Source organism: Globicephala melas, chromosome 8, assembly GCF_963455315.2.
Source record: "Globicephala melas chromosome 8, mGloMel1.2, whole genome shotgun sequence".
Classification (NCBI taxonomy): domain Eukaryota; kingdom Metazoa; phylum Chordata; class Mammalia; order Artiodactyla; family Delphinidae; genus Globicephala; species Globicephala melas.
Genome location: NC_083321.1, coordinates 77,267,253 through 77,280,903, shown reverse-complemented (window position 1 = coordinate 77,280,903; position 13,651 = coordinate 77,267,253).

Below are 13,651 nucleotides of genomic sequence, written 5' to 3'. Positions count from 1 at the left end.
AGTTGGCTTGTTGGGGCTAGGAGAATGTTGCTCTTTATTGTTGAGCAGGTATTCCTGCCAATGGAGAGGTTTGGTTGATGCATAATGCAGATACACAATGCACAGTAGAGGTGGGAAGAGGGGACCAAAGAGCAGAGAAAATTTTTTTATGTTTAAATTTTTCTTGTCTTGCCATAAAATATAATTTTATTTCATATACCATAATGTATTCAACTACTTCCCTATTGATGGACATCTGGGTGGTTTCCAATCTTTTGCTATTACAAATAATGCTGTAATGAATAGTTATGGATATCTTGTTTTAGGATATGTTCCAGAAGTTGGATTCTTAGGTCAAATAGCAAATTCATACGTAATTTTGCTAAGTATGATCAAATACCCCTCCCCCTCCATGGAACTGTTGGCATTTTGCAACGCAGTCAGCAATGTATGTAAATTCCTTTTTTCTACACAGCTTCATCAGGGGAGTATGTTGTCAAACTTTTGGATTTTTGCCAGTCTGTTAAATAGAATCTCAGTGTGGTTTTAATTTCATTGCTGTATTATGAATAAGATCGATAATCTTTTTAGTGTATCAATTGCATATGTAATGGTTTATTTTTTTAAATTATAAAGGAATGTTAGGATTGATTATGTGGTATTATTAAAGAAAAATTATTCTGACACTTGTTAAAACATTAACAGGTAAGGAACTACAAGTAAGGAAAACTTTATTCAAGACTACTGCAATAAGAGCATTGCAATGGGGGAGAGAGATCAGGCTCAACTCTGAATACAGCAAAGATAGCTGAGGATTTGTAGCCAAACAATGGAATGAAGGGGTCAGTGGAAGAAAAATTACTTAGTGGAGACATCAAGGGCAGGTGGATTCTTGCTGAAGATTGGCCAAGGGCTTATACATCAAAAGTGGAAGATAAAGAATTTAGTCAGATATCAAGGGTGGGAGCATTCTCACTAACCTGACTTAGCAGGATTCTTGCTAAGACTGGGCTAGACAGGCCAAAGATGGGGTGGAGGGTGACAAATGGAGACGGCACTGACTTAAATCTACATAACAAACTTTACCCTGGTTTACCATGCTTTTCCTGGTAATTTACACATAACTGGCTTCCTCACACCCTTCTTTCTCTCTTTTGTCTTGAGCTGAAAATGGTATTTAAGCCTGTGGCTTAGTCCACCTCAGGGAGTTACTCATTTTTCCCTGGGTATCTCCCACGTATACATGAGGTATATATGTGAAACTTCTGTTGGTTTTTCTTCTTAATCAGTCTTTTACTACAGGGGTGTCAGCCAAGAACTCAGAAAGGTAGAGGGAAAATTATTTTTTTCTCCCCTACATTAGTATATACCGTAGGGAAGGAAAAATCTCTTCCTATGCCCATCTTACGTTCTCCAGCTGGGGTCCTGTAAACTAGACTAGCCAAAAATATATTAGCAAGAGAAAAACAAGCTAATTAACATGTGCATTGCACATGTACCAATAAGAACCCTCAGTGATGAGAAACCTTAAAGAGAGGGTTAGAACTTGGGTTTTAATACCAACAAAGGAAAAGAGGTTTGGAGCTTCTGGGTGAGAGAGGCAAGTTATAGGAAGGTCACCAAGAAAAGCATGGTAAACAAGAGCTGTTTAGTGAGGTTTGTTATGCAGATTTGAGTCCTTGCCTTCTCCTTTGATAAGAGTTTTAAGAGTACTTCTCTTTCAGATAGTGAAGAGGGAGACACCTCTACAAATGGAAATTTACTTTAGAGCTTTTCATGATAGATCTCAATACCCTTTAGCTCAAAATAATCCATTTGCCAAAAGTACATTTTGGGGTGGCATACTCTGTTACCCCTCAGTACATAAATGTATACTTCCCTGAATTTTTGAAGTATTTTATTTAAAAAATTCAATAAACAAAACCCAACACATTAAGAACTTGGAAATTTTGGCCACATCACAATTTTCTTCCCGAACGTCTAGTTACTTCAAACATCCCAAGCATTACCTTTCTATCTGTTGAAAAAAAAACACTATATATCTTAGTCATGACAGCTTTAAAATTTTGTTGTCTGTAGCAAAAGTCAAAATTTTTAAATATCAGAAATATTTAAAAGCTTAATTAGTGAACTTTATTTAATATAAAGTAGAATCTCAGCAGCTCTAATTGAAAAAAATCAATGAGTTAAAAGTTAGGATGATAAAGGTTTACATAAATGGATTAAAAATGGCCCCTGCATATTGGCTCTATATTTTTTACTTCATAGCAGATTGGGACCACTAGCTCAAAAGCTTGCCTCTGCCAAATTCAAATTTTTACACATCTAATTGCTTTAACTATATCCTAAATAACCATATTTTAAGCCATTTAGAGCCTGCCTGTTTTGCATGCCCAGCATCCGCAGGACAAACCTCAGCTTAAGAACCCCAGTCATGTTGGCAAACGCAAGGCATAGAGGACCTTGTTCTTTCTATGCATATTTCCTGTCAAGGGAGGAGAAGATAAAAGACTTCTAGGATCCAAATAGCTGATGCAGATCTCGAGAAAGTTTTTCCTGTGGTTTTCCTGAAAATAATCATGTGAGAGAAACTGAGAAGTTGAATCTGTAGTAGAATTATTTGAAAGCCTTAGTAAAGTGCGATAAATAAATAAAACCTCAGGTGACTTAGAAATTTGAGCTCTCTTCACAACATAGGTAAACTATGTTAGTGAAAACATACCCTTTTATAGATGACAGTGCAAAATCATTCTAATCTTTGAAATATGTGCAATATGTCACAAAAACTTGGGCATTACAGTGAAACAGATTTTGCTTTAATCTCTGCTGTTTCTCCTTGAGTAACATGCCTTTGAATAAATTATTTAACTCTTTCATTCATTTAAGAATCATGGAGATGAGTGGCCAAGATAACAGAGTAGGAAGACCCTGAGCTCATCTCGTCCCATGGGCAAACCAAAATTACAACTATTTACAGAGCAACTATTGATAAGAAAGACTGGAATCTAGAAGAAAAGATTGTCTACAACTAAAGTTATAAAGAAGGAACCACAATGAGATGGGTAGCATGGGAGGAGACACAGTATAATCATGACCCATACCCCCTGGTGGGTGATCCACAAAGGGGAGGATGATTACAATTACAGAGGTTCTCCCCAAGGAACAAGGGGTCTGAACCCCACATAGGGCTCCCCATCCCAGAGGTCCTATACCTGGAAGATGAACCTCCAGAATATTTGGCTTTGAAGGCTAGTGGGGCTTACTTTGGGGACAGCCAGAGGGTTGTGGCAAATAGAGACTCCACACTTAAAGGGCACATACAAAATCTTACATGTTCCAGGACCCAGGGCAGAAGCAGTAATTTGAAAGGAGCCTGGGTCAGAGCCACCTGATGATCTTGGAGAGCCTCCTGGAGAGGCAGGAGGCAAATGGAGCTCACCCTTGAGACATAGACAACCACTTTTGGCAGCTCATTCTACCCCTAGGACACTGGTGCTGACAAGTGCCATTTTGGAATCCTCACTCTAGCTTCTTAGCATCAGGACTAATAAGGCAGGCTGCCTTAAGACCACTGAGCCCACAGACATCCTGGGATATGGTCATATCCAACAGAGGGTCCAGGACCTGGCTCCACACACCAGTGAGCCAGCACTAGCCCCAAGAACCCCAGGACCCTGCAGCTAGAGACCTTGGGACACAGCTCCACCCACCAGTGGGCCTGTACTAGCCTTGGGACCAGCCTCACCCACCAGTGGGCAGGCATCAGTCCCAGGATCTCCAAGCCTGCCCACCAGGGAGCTGGCACTAGCCTTGGAACCAGCCACCCACCAGTGAGCAGACACCAGCCCCAGGACCCCCTGGGACCCGGCTCCACCCATCAGTGGGTCAATATACCAACTTCAGAACCCCAGTGCCCTGCAGCCAGAGATGCCAGGACCAAGCTCCATCTACCAGGCCAGAACCAGCCCCAGGAACCCCTGGGCCTTGGCCTTACCCACGAGTAGGTGGGCACAAGCCCTAGGACCACTGCAGCCCCACAGCCTGCCATAGCAGGACCCAGCCCATCCACCAACAAGCCAACACCAGCTCTGAGACACATTGGGCCAATTAGCCAGCTGCCCCATGATCTGGCCCCATCCACCAGTGGGCTGACACAAGCCTTCAGGGCACTCCAGACCCCACAGGCAGCATCTACCCACCAGCAGACCAAACAAGCTCCAGAGCCCCTAGGGCCCTACAGCCAATAATTCCAGGACACTGCTCTACCCGCCAGTGGGCCGGCACTAGTCCCAGGAATACAACAACACACATACTGCCTTGTCAGCACCCAGCCAACCCACCAGCAGACTTGCCCCAGCCCCAGGACCCCCGGTGCCCTGGCCCTGCCCACCATCAGGTCAACACCAATTCTGGGAACCTTGGGCCTATCAGCCAGTGGCCCCAGGATCTGGCCCCACCTACCAGGGGGCTGACACTAGTTTCAGGACCCCAGGGTTTTGCACCCAGAGAACCCAGGACATGGCTCTGACTACCAGTGACCAGCACAAGTCCCAGGACATCCTGAGCCCAGGTTCTGCCCACCAGCAGGCCAACACCAGCTACAAGAGACTTTGAACCCCTCAGCCAGCCACTCTGGGATCCAGCCCCACTCACAGGTGGGCCAGCAGCCCACAGAGCTTGCAGCAAGCCATGTCAGGAACTGGCCTCACCCACCAGCAGGCTGACATTAGATCTAGAAACCCTGGCCCTGTAACATGGTTCTACCCACCAGTGAGCGTGTACTAGCCCTGGGAACCGCATGAGGCTCTGCAGCCAGCCACCCCATGACCCATCCCCACCAACCAGTGGCCAGCAGTCTACACACTGGGAAGAACTTGGCAACCAACCAAACTGGGGGCCAGCCACACCTACTAGACCACACAAAGTAGTCAGCCCGCCACAACAGAGGACCAATGCAGTCCACATTGGGGGCACCCCTAGAGCGTATAGCTCTCGTGACCAGAGGGGAGTGTGCTGCTGGGATGTGTAAGATGGCTCCTACAAAAGGCCACTTCTCCAAGGTTAGGAAACATAACCAACCTATCAGATACACAGAAATAAAAACAGCAAATTAGGCAAAATGAGGTAACAGAGGAACATAAAAATGATCAAAGAACTCAGGAGAAGATAGAATGGACAGAGATGTTAGACGTTTTTAACAAAGAGTTAATTAAAAATATAAAGAAGAACCAGAGATGAATACAAAAACTGAAATGAAAAATATAGTAGAAGGAATCAAGAGTAGATTAGATGCAATAGAGGAACAAATCAGTGAGCTGGAAGACAGAATAATGGAAATCACTGATGCTGAAAAGAAAAAAGAAAACAATAAAAAGAAAGGAGGACAGTTTAAGAGATCTCTAAGACAACATCAAGTGCACTAATATTCACATTACAGGGGTCCCAGAAGGAAAAGAGAGAGAAAGGGGCAGAAAACATATTTGAAGACATAATAGCTGAAAAATTCCCCAACCTGGGAAAGGAAACAGGCACACAGAAGCACAGATAGTCACAAACAGGATTAATCCAAAGAGGACCACACCAAGACATAATTAAAATGTCAAAAATTAAAGAGAGAATATTAAAAGAAGCAAGGGAAAAACAACAATACAAAGGAACTACCCTAAGGCTATCAGCTGACTTTTCAGCAGAAACCCTGCAGGCCAGAATGGAGTGGCATGATTTATTTATTTATTTATTTATTTATTTATTCATTTATTTATTTGGTTGTGCTGCACAGCTTGTGGGATCTTATTTACCCAACCAGGGATCAAACCATTGACCCCTGCATTGGAAGCATGGATTCTTAACCACTGGACCATCAGGGAAGTCCCTGGCATGATATATTTAAAGTGATGAAAGGGAGAAACCTACAACCAAGAATACTCTACCCCTCAAGGCTCTCATTCAGATTTGATGGAGAGATCAAAATCTTTACAGACAAGCAAAAGCTAAGAGTTCAGCACCACCAAACCAGCTTTACAAGAAATGTTAAAAGGATTTCTCTAAGTGAAAAAGAAAAGGCCACAACTAGAAACATGAAAATTATGAAATAAAAAATCTCATTGGTAAAGGCAAATATACAGTAAATGTAGGAAATCAACCATGTATAAAGCTAGTAGGAAGGCTAAAAGACAAAAGTAGTAAAGTCATCTATATCTGTAATAAGTGGTTAAGGGATACACAAAATAAAAATATATAAAATATGTCAAAAAGAGTAAATGGGGGAAAGAGGAGTAAAAATGCAGGGTTGTTAAAATGCATTTGAAATTAAGAGATCACAACTTAATATAAACATATATATGATTATATATATATATACACATATGTATAGATAGATAGATAGATAGATTGCTACATATAAACCTCATGGTAACCACAAACCAAAAATCTATAATAGATACACACACACAAAAGAAAGGAATCCAAACATAGCACTAAATATAGTCATCAAATCACAAAGAAAGAGAACAAAAGAAGAAGAAAGAACAACAACAACAAAAACTACAAAAACAACCCCCCAAAATTAACAAAATGGCAAGAAGTACATGCCTATCAATAATTACGTTAAATGTAAATGGACTAAATACTTCAATCAAAAGACATAGAGTGGCTGAATAGACACAAAAACAAAACCTATATTTATGTGGTCTACAAGAGACACATTTCAGATCTAAAGGCACAGTCTGAAAATGAGAGGATGCAAAAAAGTATTCCATGCAAATGGAAATGGAAAGAAAGCTGGGGTAGCAATATTTATGTCAGACAAAATGGACTTTAAAATAAAGAGTGTAACAAGAGACAAAGAAGGACATTACATAATGTACAAGGGACCAATACAAGAAGAAGATATAACAATTGTAAATACATATGTATCCAACATAGGAGCACCTAAATACATACAGAAAATATTAACAGACATAAAGAGACAAACTGACAGTAACACAATATTAGTAGGGGACTTTAACACCCCATTTACATCAATCAACAGATCATCCAGACACAAAATCAATAAGGAAACACTGGCCTTAAATGACACATTAGACCAAATTGACTTAATAGATATATACAGAACACTCTACCCAACAATGGCAGAATACATATTCTTTTCAAGTGCACGTGGGACATTCTCCAGGATAGATCACATGCCAGGCCACAAAACAAGTCTCAATAAATTTTAAAAAACTGAAATTATATCAAGCATCTTTTCCAACCACAATTCTATAAGACTAGATATCAACTACAAGACAAAAAACTGCAAAAAAAACACAAATATGTGGAGATTAAACAGCATGCTACTAAACAACAAAAGGATAAGAGAAAAAAATTAAAAATACCTGGAGACAAATGAAAAAAACATGATGATCCAAAATCTATGGCATGTAGGAAAAACATTTCTAAGAGGGAAGTTTACCTCGATAAAAGCCTACCTCAGGAAACAAGAAAAATCTCAAATAAACTACCTAATCTTATACCTAAGAGAACTAGAAAAAGAAGAACAAACAAAATCCAAAGTTAATATAAGGAAAGAAATCATAAAGATCAGAGTATAAATAAAGTAAATAGAGATGGAGAAAACAATAGAAAAGATCAGTAAAACTAAGAGCTCGTTCCTTGAAAAGATAAACAAAATTGATAAACTGTTAGCCAGACTTGCAAGAAACAAAGAGAGGACCCAAATCAATAAAATCAGAAACAAGGGAGAAGTTACAAATGATACCACAGAAATACAAAAGATTGTAAGAGATTACTATGAAGAATTATACACCAATAAAATGGACAACCTAGAAGAAATGGACAAATTCCTAGAAACCCACAATCTCCCAACACTGAATCAGGAAAAAGTAGAAAATAAGGACAGACCAATTACTAGTAATGAAATTGAATCAGTAATTAAAGAAAAAAAAAGCTCCCAACAAACAAAAGTCCAGGACCAGATGACTTCATATGTGAATTCTACCAAACGTTTAAAGAAGAATTAACACCTATCCTTCTCAAACTATTCCAAAAACTTGCAGAGGCAGGGACACTTCCCAACTAATTTATGAGGCCAGCATCACCCTGATATCAAACCAGACAAAGATATTACAAAAAAAGAAAATTTCAGGCCAATATCACTGATGAACATAGGTGCAAAAATCCTCAACAAAATACTAGCAAACCAAATCTAACAATACATTAAAAAGATCATTATCAAGTGGGATTTATATCACAAATGCAAGGATGATTCAATATCCACAAATCAATCAATGTGACAGATCACATTAACAAACTGAAGAATAAAAAATCATATGATCATCTCAATAGATGCAGAAAAAGCTTTTGACAAAATTCAACATCAATTTACAATAAAAACTCTCCAGAAAGTGGGTATAGATGGAACATACCTCAACATAATAAAAGCCATATATAACAAACTGACAGCTAACATCATACTCAATGGTGAGAAGCTGAAAGCATTTCCTCTAAGAACAGGAACATGACAAGGATGCTCACTCTCACCACTTTTATTCAACATAGTATTATCAATAGAAGTCCTAGCCACAGCAATCAGAGAAGAAAAATAAATAAAAGGAGTCCAAGTTGAAGGAAGTGAAACTGTCACTGTTTGCAGATGATATGATACTATACATAGAAAATTCTAAAGACACCCCCCAAAAACTACTTGAGCTCATCAACAATTTGGTGAAATTGTAGGATCCAAAATTAACAAATAAAAATCTGTTGCATTTCTTTACACTAACAATGAACAAGAGAAGTTAAGAAAACAATCCCATTTACCATCACATTAAAAAGAATAAAATACCTAGGAATAAGTCTAACTAATCTAACTAAGGAAATAAAGACCTGTGCTTGGAAAACTATAAGACACTGATGAGAGAAATTGAAAATGACACCAAATGGAAAGATATACTATGTTCATGGATTGGAAGAATTAATATTGTTAAAATGCCCGTACTATCCAAGGCAATCTACAGATTCAATGCAATAACTATCAAAATACCAATAGCATTTTCACAGAACTAAAACAAATAAATCTAAAATGTGTATGAAAACACAGAAGACTTCAAATAGCTAAAACAATCTTAAGAAAGAACAAATCTACAGGTATCACACTCCCTGATTTCAAACTACACTACAAAGCTACAGTCATCAAAACAGTATGGCACTAGCACAAAAACAGACACAGATCAATGGAACAAAATAGAGAACTCAGAAATGAACCCAAACTTATATGGGCAATTAATGTATGACAAAGGAGGCAAGAATATACAATGGGGAAAAGACAGCCTCTTCAATACATTTGTGAAAACTGGATTGCTACATGCAAAAGAATCAAACTGGACTACTGTCTCACTCTATGCACAAAAATAAATTCAAAATGGATTAAAGACTTAAATGTAAGACTTGAAATCATAAAACTTCTAGAAGAAAACATAGGCAGTACACTCTTTGACAATGGTCTTTGTAATATTTTTTGGATCTGTCTCCTCAGGCAAAAGAAACAAATGGCACTACATCAAATTAAAAAGCCTTTGCACAGCAAAGGAAACAATCAAGAAAACAAAAAGGCCACTTTCTGAATGGGAGAAAATATTTGCAAATGATATACTGATAAGGGGTTACTATGAAAAATATGCAAATAACTCATACAACTAAACATCAAAAAAAAAAAAAAAAACCCACAAACAATCCATTTAAAAATGGGCAGAGGATCTGAATAAACATTTTTCCAAGGAAGACATACAGATGGCCAACAAGCATATGAAAAAATGTTCAACATTGCCAATTATTAGTGAAATGCAAATCAAAACAACAATGAAATATCACCTCACACCTGTCAGAATGGCTGTCATCAAAACAGCCACAAATAAATGTTGGTGAGAATTTGGAGAAAAAGGAATCCTGTACACTGTTGGTGGCAATGTAAATTGGTACAGCTATTATAGAAAACAGTATGGAGATTCCTCAAAAAATTAAGAATAGAACTACCATATGATCCAGCAACAGCACTTCTGGACATTTATCCGAAGAAAACAAAAACACTAGAATATATATGCACTCCTATGTTCATTGCAGTATTACTTACAGTAGTCGAGATATGGAAGCAACCTAAGTGTCCATCAAGAGATGACTGGATAAAAAAGATATGCTATATATACATACAATGGAATATTACTAAGCCATAAAAAAGAAGGAAATCTTGTTATTTGTGACAACATGGATGGACCTAGAGGGTATTATGCTAAGTGAAAAAATTTAGACAGACAAAGACAAATACCATATGATTTCACTTATATGTGTAATCTAAAAACACAAAACAAATGAACAAACATAACAAAACATAAACAGAGTTATAGTACAGAGAACAAGGAGATATATGCCAGAGGGGAGGAGGGCAGGGGGAGGAAAGAACCAGGTGAGGGAAGTTAAGAAACACAAATTTCTAGTTGCAAAATAAATGAGTCATGGGTACTAAATGTATTATACCTAAGTACTAGGGATGTAACATACAACATGATAAATATAATCAATACTGTTGTATGTTATATATGAAAGTTAGAGTAAATTCCTGGAGTTCTCATCATAAGAAGAAAATTTTTTTTCTATTCCTTTAATTGTGCACCTATGGGAGATGATGGATGTTTATTAAACTTGTCATAGTCACTTCATGATGTATGTAAAGCAAATCATTATGCTGGATATCTTAAACTTATATAGTACCGTATGTCAATTATATCTCAATAAACCTGGAAAAAAAAAGAATCGTGGAGTACATACCATGTGCACAGATTCTAAGGACAGTGCAAATAAAAAACAGTCCCTTCCCAAGAGCTCACAAACTAGCAAAAGAGACCAATAAATGACCCCTGTACAATGTGATAAGCGCTAGCATAGTGTCAAGTACAGGGGCAATAAATGATCATGAAGGAAAATCAACTATACTTCAATAAAATGAAAAATTTTAAAATATGGAGCATGAAGAAAACTTTTAACTCAGCCCAGAGAAAAGGGGGTGGATGGTGCATGGAGAGAGTAGCTTTCTAGAGAAGATATTTTATAGTTACATATTACCTTTTAATAATTTCTGATGAGTCTCTAATGTCTGATAAAATTAAGAGCAATTATATTATCTAGATCAGTACTGTCCAACAGAAATGTAATGTGATATACATAATTTAAAATTTTCTAGTAACCATATTAATAAAGTAAAAAGAAACAAGTGAAATTTATTTTAATAATATATTTATATAACACAGCATATCTAAATATCTAAAATATTATCATTTCAACATGTAATCGGTATAAATTATTGAGATATTTTATATTCTTCTAGATTTTCTATATTTATTTTGTATTTTATACTTACCACACATCTCAATTCAAACTAAGTCACATTTCAAGTGCTCAATGGCCTGACATGGGACTAATATATCAGCTAACACAGATCTATTTTGAACTAATGGTTCCCAATATCTTAAAGTATGAAGGCCTCTCAAAATACTTTGAAGATATCCACATTATAGTTTGACACTTTTAATATCCATCAATTGATAAATCTTATTGAAAAAGCTCTTTTGAGCAAATTTAACAATGCTTTTCCATGTATGTTGATTTTGTATAACAGTGTCTACATGTGTTTGAAAAATGGTGCCCTAAGATATGATATTATATATCATCCCATATCATAGTATGATATCACATAATATGCTTAAGCTAATTTGAATTGGATTTTGGCCTGACAGAACATATAGATCACTATTTTTAGGCATCACCTAAGTTCTATTGTATCCACCCCTATTACAGTAAGATCAATAAAGCTGACAGATGAGCACTTTTTGAGAGGTTCCTTATAGATATGATTCAAATATCCTGGTAGCAAGATGATTGTTAAAGAATTCCTAAGGTCTCTTCCAGTTGATGGTAGTATTTAATATGGGTTCTCCTCCCAACTCTCTTACTTACCAGCTGTGAGACCTTAGGCAACATACTAAACCTTTCTAAACCTTTGTTTTTTCATCTTTAAAAAACAAGAACAGTATCTGCTTAATATTTGTTGAGCACTCTAGGCATCTTACATGCACCAGCTCTTTAAATCCTCACTGCAATCCCATGAGATGTTGCTATATTATCCCCATTCCACACAGATGCACGCAGAGGCACTGCAACGTTAAATAATTTGTCCAAGATTACTCAGCTGTAATTTGAACCCAAAACCTGCAATTTTAATCCCCGTGCTATATACTGTCTTTCTTAAATTACAGTGATTCTCAAATGAGATAATACACACAGATACTTAGTACATGCAAGTTCAGTGTCAGTTTATTATTGTTATTATTAAGATTCTGATGCCCATATTTGTACCTCTTTAAAATGCTCTTTCCTAACTGGAAATGCCTTGCTTCATCATTCTGAAAATAATTCCAAGTCCCACCTCCTACATAAATCTTTTTTTTTTTTTTTTTTTTCGGTGCACAGGCCTCTCACTGCTGTGGCCTCTCCCATTGAGGAGCACAGGCTCCGGACGCGCAGGCTCAGCAGCCATGGCTCACGGGCCCAGCCGCTCCGCGGCATGTGGGATCCTCCCGGACTGGGGCACGAACCCGTGTCCCCTGCATCAGCAGGTGGACTCTCAACAACTGCTCCACCAGGGAAGCCCCCATAAATCTTTTTTTAACTAAGTTGATTGCTCTTTGCTAAAAATTCCCTTTGATATTTAAAGAAGTGCAGAATTTGGCCCATGATTCTCCACCAATGATTATGCCTTATTACTTTAACAACAGTGGTAATTAAGGAGGAAGAAATTCCCTCTCACATCCCACCCCCACTCATAGAAAGTCATTTATTCACTCATTTTTTTCAGTAAGGGCCTATTCTATGTCAGGCTCTGAGCTAGGTGCTAGACACGTACTGGTGAACAAAGCACATAGTTCCTTTTCTCATGGAAGTTTTGACAATAGAACATGACATTAAACAAATAAATGTATAAATACAAATTGTAGTAAATGTCATGAAGAAAAAGAACAAATAGGCCATCAGAAAGACAGTCTAAGGGGTATAATTTAGATGGAGGAAGTCAGAGAAGGCCTCTCTGAAGAAGTAACATCTAAGCTAAGTAAGACCTGAAGAATGAGTAGAAATTTGTCAGGGAAAGAGTGAATGAAAGAACAGTCCAGTCAAAGACCCTGAAGCAGAAGAGCTTGCCATGTTTATTTAGACACTGAAGAAAGCCAAGGTAGCTGAGATATATTGAACAAGAGGAAAGTGGTAGAAAATGAGGCTGAAAACTATACAGGGCCGTGTCAGAATCTGATAAAGAGCAAAATACCTATTATTGTATTTGCACGGTACAAACTCCAGAGGTTAGACCTTGCCTATCTCTTCTTTACTAGAAGGGTAGGGGTCGGCACAGTTTTTAAAAGAATGAGTAATCCTGACCTACTAATACTCTTTGTCTCAAGCGTACTATAGTGTTGCTTCTAAAATAGTGAATCTCTTAAACATTCCATCTGATAGTTTTGACTGGAACTTACATGGTAAACATCCACGCTATCTAATATGATGTGCAAGACATCAAAAGGAGGTAAAGATGTTTGAATGACATGGCCTGTGACTGCAAAGGAATTTAATG